General features: G+C 37.6%; 1 pseudogene; it reads right to left on the reverse strand.

The window, feature by feature from the left end:
• Positions 1–1,079: 1,079 nt before the first annotated feature.
• LOC100777937 (probable protein phosphatase 2C 27) lies at positions 1,080–8,936 on the reverse strand (annotated as a pseudogene).
• Positions 8,937–9,346: the final 410 nt, after the last annotated feature.

Genomic DNA, 9,346 nt, shown 5'->3' on the forward strand with positions numbered 1-9,346 from the left:
CACTACCCGTGCAACCTCTACCTAAGAGCCACTCTTAGATATGAGAACCCCTCTCACTCCCTCTCAATCACTCTCCCGTGTTTACAATTAAATCGAATACACACCAGAGATTGCTCTCTGAACAAAAGAGATCAACTCCACACACTATAGAGATCAACTCTACACACTCAGGTCCAACACTTGATGTTAGGGTAACATCAAGGTGGCTCACAAAACACTCAAGTCCCAAAACTCACAAAATAACTCTTCAATCCCGGACTTGGTGGAAAACTCGTGCAGCCTTCATGTTTATATAGCAGTGTGCGAATCTGGGCTGCAAAAACTTGTGCTGGATGAGATCTATCATCTTCCTGAAAAATCTGCACTTAAAGATCTAAAAGATATAGTTTGGTCTTTTAGTTTTTATCTTTAATCTTTAATCCCTGAACGAACTATTCAAGTTTGTAATTCGAACTTTAATTATCTTTTAATTCGTTCCTAAAGATAGATCGCCAAATCTGTTGCTAACTGCACATTAATCTGTTAAAGATATAACAGATTCATGTGTCCAGTATTTTCGGGCCGGATGTCAGGACATCGTGTCCGACATCGTGGATCCTGCACACAGATTTATGTGTCCAGTCTTTTCGGGAAGGATGTCCTGGACATTGTATCCGACATCGTGGATCCTGCAGCTTCAATTCTTCATTTGACATTTTATCTTGCCTTGTGCATTGTGCAGCCCGATCTGATTCCTTGACATAACGTTGGACATCATGTGCAGCAACTCCAGCTTTCCTTCATTGTCTAAGTGCTTATGTTTTAACAAAATCTTAGCCAATCTTTTAAACACTCAGTAGAGCTAAGCACTAACAAACTACTTGCAGTTGGGTTGGCAGCTTACTAAGTGTCTCTGTCAATGATTCCAGTTGTTTAGCTAACAACTTGTTCAGTGCCAACAGTGCATCTTGTGAAGAAATCTCTAGTAGGCTTCTCTTTGTGGGTACATGAGTTCTATCACGCAGAATAGCATGATCACTAGTAGCCATATTCTCAATAAGTTCCCTTTCTTCTTCAGGAGTCTTTAATTTAATTTTTCCTCAAGAAGAAGCATCCAATAACTGCTTGGACTGCAGTCTCAAACCATCAATGAAAATGTTCAGCTGAATCGGTTTGGAGAATCCATGAGTTGGTGTTTTTCGCAGCAAGCTACGGAATCTCTCAAGTGCTTCACTCAAGGACTCATCTGGAAACTGATGGAATGAGGAAATAGTTGCCTTGCCTTTAGCTGTCTTTGATTTAGGGAAGTACTTCTTCAGAAATTTCTCTACAATCTCTTCCCAAGTTTTTGTAGAAGAAAAGCTTCCAAGCTTATTTTGATGATTCCAAAGACTCAAGTCAAGAATCAAGATTCAAGAGAAGACTCAAGATATGCAAGAACTTCAAGAAAAGTATCAAGATAAGTATAAAAATATTTTTTTTCAAAGAAAAGATTGAATAGCACAATTTGTCCAAAAGAATTTTTCAAAGAAAAATCTTTTACCTGAGTCTTTACTCTCTGGTAATCGATTACCAGAAGCCCAAATAGTTTTATAACTGTTTTACAAAGTAGTAATCGATTACCATGGGCATGTAATTGATTACCAATGTTTTTGAACGTTGAATTTCAAATCTCAAGAGTCACAACTTATGATAAAACATTTCCAAACTTGTGTAATCGATTACACAACATTTGTAATCAATTACCAGTATTTCTAAAGGTTGGTTTTCAAATCTAAACATGAAGAGTCACAACTATTGATGTGTAATCGATTACACTATAATGGTAATCGATTACCAGTGTCTGGTTTTGAAAAATAAATTGCCAAGAGTCACGATTTTTAAAGTAACTAGTTTTTGAAGAATTTGCCAAGAGTCACAACTTTTAAAGTGACTAGTTTTCAAGAGAGTCACAACTTTTAAGTGACTAGTTTTCAAGAGAGTCACAACTTTTAAAGTGACTAGTTTTTGAAGAAATTGCCAAGAGTCACAACTTTTAACATGGTTTCTTCAAGAGCCATCAAATGGTTATAAATATGTGACCCTGGCACGAATTTTATAACTCATTACTGAATCATTCTCAACATTTTTCTAAAAGTTTTTCTTCAACACTTGCTTTGTCAAGAAAAGTTCATTAGGCAAAAACTTGTGTTATTCTATTTTCCTCTCCTCCTCCATTCTTACAAAAAGCTTTTCAAGAGACCTACTCTTGGTGACTGTTTTTCAAGAGAAGGTCTTCTTGGTTAAACACTGGACTCAAAAGACTGACCGCTTTTGGATTCATTGAAGCGGATTTGCTTCTTGGTTGATCACTGGATCCAAAAGACTAACCGCTTTTGGGTTCATTGCAAGAAGTGGGTACAACTTCTTCGTTGTTATCACTGGACTCAAAAGACTAACCGCTTTTGGGTTCATTGCAAGAAGTGGGCATAATTTCTTGGTTGTAATCACTAAACACAAAGAAGGGGATTCTTTTGTGGTTCATTGCTTGTAAAGGATTTTACAAGGATAGTGGAAATCTCAAGCGGGTTGCTTAGGGACTGGATGTAGGCACGGGTTGTGGCTAAACCAGGATAAATCCGATTTTGCATTATCTCTTCCCTTATCTCTTTTACTTTATATTGTCTTTACATTTCTGCAAGTTATTTTCCTTCATTTATTATTTCAATATCTTGTTAACAAAGAAATAATTGAATCTAGGGAATAATTAAGAAAGTGAAAATTTCAATTAGGAATAGTCAATGAAATCTTAATTCAACCCCCCTTTCGTAATATTTCTGAGGCCACTTGTCCAACAGTTTTTAAGTTGTTTCCCTTAAAAGAATGCAGCCACCTATTGGCTTCTCTAGCCAAAAAAAAATGAGAACAAGCTAAGCCTCACTGCATCTTCCGTCACACCTGTAATTTTCACTGTGTTGCAAATTTTTGTGTATGTAGCAAGGTGTGTGTAAGGGTCTTCATTTGGCAAACCATGAAACAAATTTCCTTGAATTGGCTGGATCAAGGAATAAGGATATGTGATGTTGTGAGCTTGGACCTCCGGCCGCGCGATACTTGTGAAAAATTGTGGCACGGTAGAGCTAGAATAGTCCTCAAGAGTCACTCTCCGTGGTTGATCTTCAACCATGATATGTGCTTCGGACGCACCTACTTCGGATTCCCTTAAGTCTGGAAATGCTGAAGATGATTCAAATGATTGAGCTTCCTCCAAACTTGGCTATGCTATCCTTTCTTGCAAAGCTCTTCTCCTTCTCTCTGCGTTGTTTCTCCTGCAAGTAGCTTCTATTTCCAAATCTAATGGAACTAAATTCCTTGCTGAAGATTACCTCGCATACAAGAAGCACTAATAGAGCAGCAATTAACCAGGTCAAGAGAAAAAATAAATCCTAACTATCTATTCACAAAATCAATCAAAGAATAAAGAATAAATGTTTACAACTAAACTATACGATCTAAGTGGAAAGAAATTCCCCGACAACGGTGCCAAAAACTTGTTCGTATTTTGGCAAGTGTACTGATTCGCACAAGTAGTATAAAATGATATGACTGAGTATCGTATCCTCAGGGAATTTTTTTCACTCAGACATTGTACATTCAGTATGCAAACATTTTTATGGATTAAAAGCAAAGCAAATATCAAGTTGAATTCTGTACTAAAGTCTATTGGAATATAAACTAAATATCTAAAATTTTGGAAGTGAAAACTATCAAATAAAAAGCGTTGGGTCGTTCTACTGAATTTCTCTTGATGTTAATGTGTATTTTTCTCTATTTAACGTTATCCTAGTGTTCATATACTGAGAAACTACTCAAACCAAGATCCCTCTAGTGAATGAGCCTAACTCTCTTTAAACTTCATCCTTGATCCCTCAACAAACTTAGTCTAAAAGAGTTGCATTAAGTATACAACATAATATGAACTAGGTCACTGCACTCCATTCCTAGACATACAGATTTCTAGCTTGCTCTACCAAGTTCTAAGGCTTTAAAGCATTTGCCAATGCTAAAAATCCTAACAATACATACAAATGGGTGATCAACCCACAAACATGTAAAATAAGCATAGATAGAAGCAATGAACACATAAAAATAACATTAAATAGATAGTGAAAGAGTTTTACATCAAGGTTCAACAGAACTCCCCAACCAAGAGGCTTAGCCTTCCATTACAAGTAATACAATCTCTCAATACAAGGAAGGAATAGTTTTGAGTGAAAGAAAATGGCAAAGGATGGTTGAGGATGTCTCCTACAACCTCTAAACCCTAGACTTCACTCCTTCTACCCTAAGCTCTCTCAGCTGCCTTCCTTCTATCTTCTCATCTTCCTCTGGTGCTCTCTCTAACTCTATCAAAAAGACTCTCCTTTATTTCTACCAACTTCAGTATTTTAAAGGCTCTTGGACCTTTCAGCTTCCGAAGGCTCGCTTAGCAAGACTAGCTCGCTAAGCGAAAGTAAGTGAATTTTGGCTTAGCGAGACTGGGTGTGCTGAGCGCTAGAAGAGACAATGTCCTCACTGGGCAGGCTGGTTGTGTGCTGGGCGAGCACATCTCTGACTGATCCTCTTCTAAAGTTTCCCAACCCGCTAAGCAAGCTGTAAGCCTCGCTTAGCGGATGCCACTCGCTGAGCGGATCCGCCTCACTGAGCGAGTCATCAGCTACTTGAACCTTCTCTTCTTTGGCCTGAAACTGAGTTGGATTTAACATTAATTCACAAAATGGGAGTATCTACTCTATAAAATCACACTAAACAGAAAAATATGTATAATTCCTACAAAAAGAACCATAAATTGGAGGTAACGCGCTATTTCCTTGCAAATATTCAATATAAAACTACTCATGAATAGCAACTAACAGGGGCACAGGCTTGATGTCGTGTGGTGAGTGTGTGAGCAAGTCGTGTAAATGTGTTTGATGGAACCTGTATTTATAGTAGTTGAACTAGGGTGCTACTCCTTGTTTGTAAAGGTTGTTGTAGCCTTGTAGATAATTCCTGGCTTATAGATAATAGTCGAGAGCTTAGAGATAATGTTAGAGATAAACATTTGAAATGTAAATAAAGGTATAAGATAATCATACCTCTGTAGATAATGTGTGGGCTTATAGATAAATTAATACATGCCAACAAATAATATATTCGCTACTACATGTAGAAGCGAAGCTTCATGGTGAATCAAAGGTGATTCAAAGTTGTTTTGATGGTAACAATGATGATAACAAAAAATGATGACAAAGGTGATGACAAAAAGCTCAAAGATCAATCAAAGAACAACTCAAGTGACTCAAAGATCAATCAAAGAACAACTCAAGTGAATCAAGAACAATTCAAGAGTTCAAGATAATAATCAAGAAGAATTCAAGACTCAAGAAGAAAGTTAAGAGTCAAGAATCAAGATTCAAGGTTCAAGATCTCAAAAATCAAGATCAAGATTCAAGACTCAAGATTCAAGAATCAAGAGAAGGCTTAATCAAGATAAGTATAAAATGTTTTTCTCAAAAATTGAGTAGCACATGATTTTTCTCAAAACATGTTAACCAAAGAGTTTTTACTCTGGTAATCAATTACCAGATTGTTGTAATCGATTACCAGTAGCAAAATTGTTTTGAAAAAGTTTTCAAATTGAATTTACAACGTTCCAATTAATTTCAAAAAGTTGTAATCGATTACAATGTTTTGGTAATCGATTACTAGTCCCTTTGAACGTTAAAATTCAAATTCAAATGTGAAGAGTCGCATCCTTTCACATAAAAGCCTTGTGTAATCGATTACACTGATTTGGTAATCGATTACCAGTGACTGTTTCTGAATAAATCAAAAGATGTAACCCTTCATAAAGGTTTTTGACTTTTACAAATTGGTTTTAAGTTTTTTACTTTTTCAAATTGGTTTTAAGTTTTTGACTTATTCAATCAATCTTTTACAAGCCCTAAATCTCTTTGAACTTCTTCTTCTTCTTCTTTGTACCAAAAGCTTTCTGAAGTTTTCTAGTTTTCCAAACCTTAAAAACTTGTGCTATTCATCTTTTTCATTCCCTTCTGATAGAAGCTTGCTTGTGGGGCTTCTATGGAGGCTGGATCTTTGAGCTTCAATGAGGTCCTTTAATGGTGATTTTCCACCATGGAGATGCAGCGGAAGACAAAGGAGAAGAGGTAAGAGGCGGCGCCATCCATTAGGGAATAAGCCATGGAAGAAGGAGCTTCACCACCAAGATGAGCCTTGGATGAGAAGCTTGGAGAGGATGCTTCAATGGAGGAAAAGAAAGAGGGAGAGAAAGAGAGAGGGGGGAGCACGAAATTGAAGGAAGAAAAAGGGAGAGAAGTTGAACTTTGAGTTGTGTCTCACAAGACTCTCATTCACCAAAGTTACAACAAGTGTTACACATGCTTCTATTTATAGACTATGTAACTTCCTTGAGAAGTTTTCTTAAGAAAACTTCCTTGAGAAGCTTCTTTGAGAAAACTTCCTTGAGAAGCTAGAGCTTAGCTACACACACCCATCTAAAAACTAAACTCACCTCCTTGACAAAATACATGAAAATACAAAAAAAAGTCCCTACTACAAAGACTACTCAAAATGCCCTGAAATACAAGGCTAAAACCCTATACTACTAGAATGGCCAAAATACAAGGCCCAAAAGAAGGAAAAACCTATTCTAATATTTACAAAGAAGAGTGGATCCAACCTTGACCCATGGGCTCAAAAATCTACCCTAAGGTTCATGAGAACCCTAGGGCCTTCTTTAGTAGCTCTAGCCCAAGCCTCTTGGAGTCTTCTATCCAATACCCTTGGGGGGGTAGGATTGCATCACCTTCTCCCTTTGCCAAAAAGAATTCGCCAAGGACTAACCGCCTGAATTCTTTTTGTGTCTCTCTTCTCCCTTTTCCAAAAGAACAAAGGACTAACCGCCTGAATTCTTTTGTGTCTCCCTTCTCCCTTGTCAAAGAATTCAAAATGACACAGTCTAAGAATTCTTTTGATTCTTCCTATTCCCTAATACAAAAGTGTTCAAAGGACTAACTGCCTGAGAATTCTTTTGTATCCCCATTTCCAAAGTATCAAAGGTTTAACAGCCTGAGATCTTTGTCTTAACACATTGAAGGGTACATCCTTTGTGGTATAAGTAGAGGGTACATCTACTTGGGTTTGACTGAGAACAAGAGAGGGTACATCTCTTGTGGATCAGTTCTAGTAGAGGGTACATCCACTAGGTTCAAAGAGAACAAGGGAGGGTACATCCCTTGTGGATCTTTGCTTGTAAAAGGATTTTTACAAGGTTGAAAGAAATCTCAAGGACCGCAGGTCGCTTGGGGACTGGATGTAGGCACGGGTTGTTGCCGAACCAGTATGAAAACTCTTGTGTGTTTGTCTCCTTCTTCCCTACTCTTTTACTTTCCGCTCTGCATTTAATTTATGCTTTTACTTTCTGTTAAGTTTCTTTTCTACTCCTCATTCTCTTAACAATTTAGTAAAAGCCTTAGAAGAGTAATTGTTTAATTAGTAAAGGTTTAGGAATAATTAATTCAACCCCCCTTCTTAATTATTCTGAGGCCACTCGATCCAACACTACAAAATGTAGATTTAACATCATTAAGTTAACATCGGTTTTATCAAAAACCGATGTTAACAAAAATACGGTGGCCAAATGGTAAATAACGTGACTTTCTTAACATCGATTTTTCAAATAACCAATGTTAACACAATAGGTTAACATCGGTTTTTCAAAAGATCAATATTAACAAGAGCATGGTGGCATTTTTGATAAATAAATTGAGTTAATTCACATCGGTTTTGAAAAAACCAATGTTAACTAGTTGATCTTAACATTGGTTTAATTAAAAACCGATGTTAACATTAATTTGTTAACATTGGTTTTTTCTGAAACCGATGTTAAGTTTGAATGTTAACATCAATTTTTAAAAAAAAAAATCAATGTTGTATTATTCATAAATTAAAACCCCAAACCCTTTTCCCCCTGCGCGCCTAGTCTCACAAACCTTTTCTCTCTCACCATCATTTTGTGACACCACCGTCTCTTCCTCACGGCATTACATTTTGTGACCTATCACCATCGTCTCCTCGTCACCCCCGGTCATTTCATGTCATCATCAGCGCCACTGAACCTGCAACTACTACGCGAGTTGGTGTTCATCACTACTGCCGCGAGATTGAGGTACGTCACTGAACCTTCATTTTGCTTCTTTTCTCATTCTGAGCATTCCCTATACTTCTGAAAAGTCTTGTGAGCATCCATTGAGGTACGTGGCTGCTTCTTTTCAGATTGTGAGCATCTTAGACTTCTGAAAACTTTTCTGAGCATCCTCTTCATCACTTACTCGAACATACATTCTGTTAAGGTACATGGTTGGGAATGTTATTCACTTAGGTTTCTCTGTGAGTACTTTAGGCATTCTGGAAGAAAATATGCATCCTGCTTGTAATTAGGTCATTTTGTTATTATTTTTGCTTTTGTGAAATGTGAGAAAAGAAATATTTGAAGGAAAAAGTAATGGTCTTAACAGTCTTAGTCAATGATATCATCACCACTGTCAAGTTGTCTATTGCTCTTCTCATTATTGCTTCCCTTATCACCTCCTTGCAACACTGCTTCACATCATTGTGCTCTTGAAGACTCCTTCGAGCAAAGTGTATGGCATTTTCGCTGTGAAAACATCCCAGATCCCATCACTCCCAATTATGAAGAATTCATCTTCTTTTGTCAATGTGATTAATTTAAGTTTATGCTCAACACTCAATGGTCCACCCTTTCCATTAATTTCCTTCATTCCTTGGAGATTCCAGTTGCCTAGTGCATAATTCAAACCTAACTGGTCGTTCAGGTAACCATCATCTATGTATCCACCTAGAGACTTAATCCTCTTCCTTTCCTTAATGCACAATGGCATGTGATCTTTGGACATTTCTATAGTCCCTCCACCACAGGACAATACAGCACGACAGTCTACTAGTAACATTATGAGGCGATTTTGGTTTAGTGAGGCAAACAGAGCATGACAAGTCTCCTGATGCCACTATGGTTGTTGGGACAATGGGGTAACTTGCACCTAAGTGCGTGCTTACTGGTAGAGCCACGGAGAAAACTGATGTGTTTAGCTATGGTGTCATGGTTCTTGAGGTGGCCAGTGGCAGGAGGCCTATTGAGAAAGATGCTCCTGCTGTTGGGAATGGTAAAGTTGGAATTAGCATCAATTTGGTGGAATGGGTTTGGAGTTTGCATCAAGAAGGTAAGTTGCTAACACCAGCTGATCCGAGACTTGAAGGCAAGTTTGAGGAAGGGGAGATGAGGAAGGAACTTTTGGTTGGATTAGCT

This window comes from Glycine max, chromosome 10 (genome assembly GCF_000004515.6).
Source record: "Glycine max cultivar Williams 82 chromosome 10, Glycine_max_v4.0, whole genome shotgun sequence".
Taxonomy (NCBI): Eukaryota; Viridiplantae; Streptophyta; class Magnoliopsida; order Fabales; family Fabaceae; genus Glycine; species Glycine max.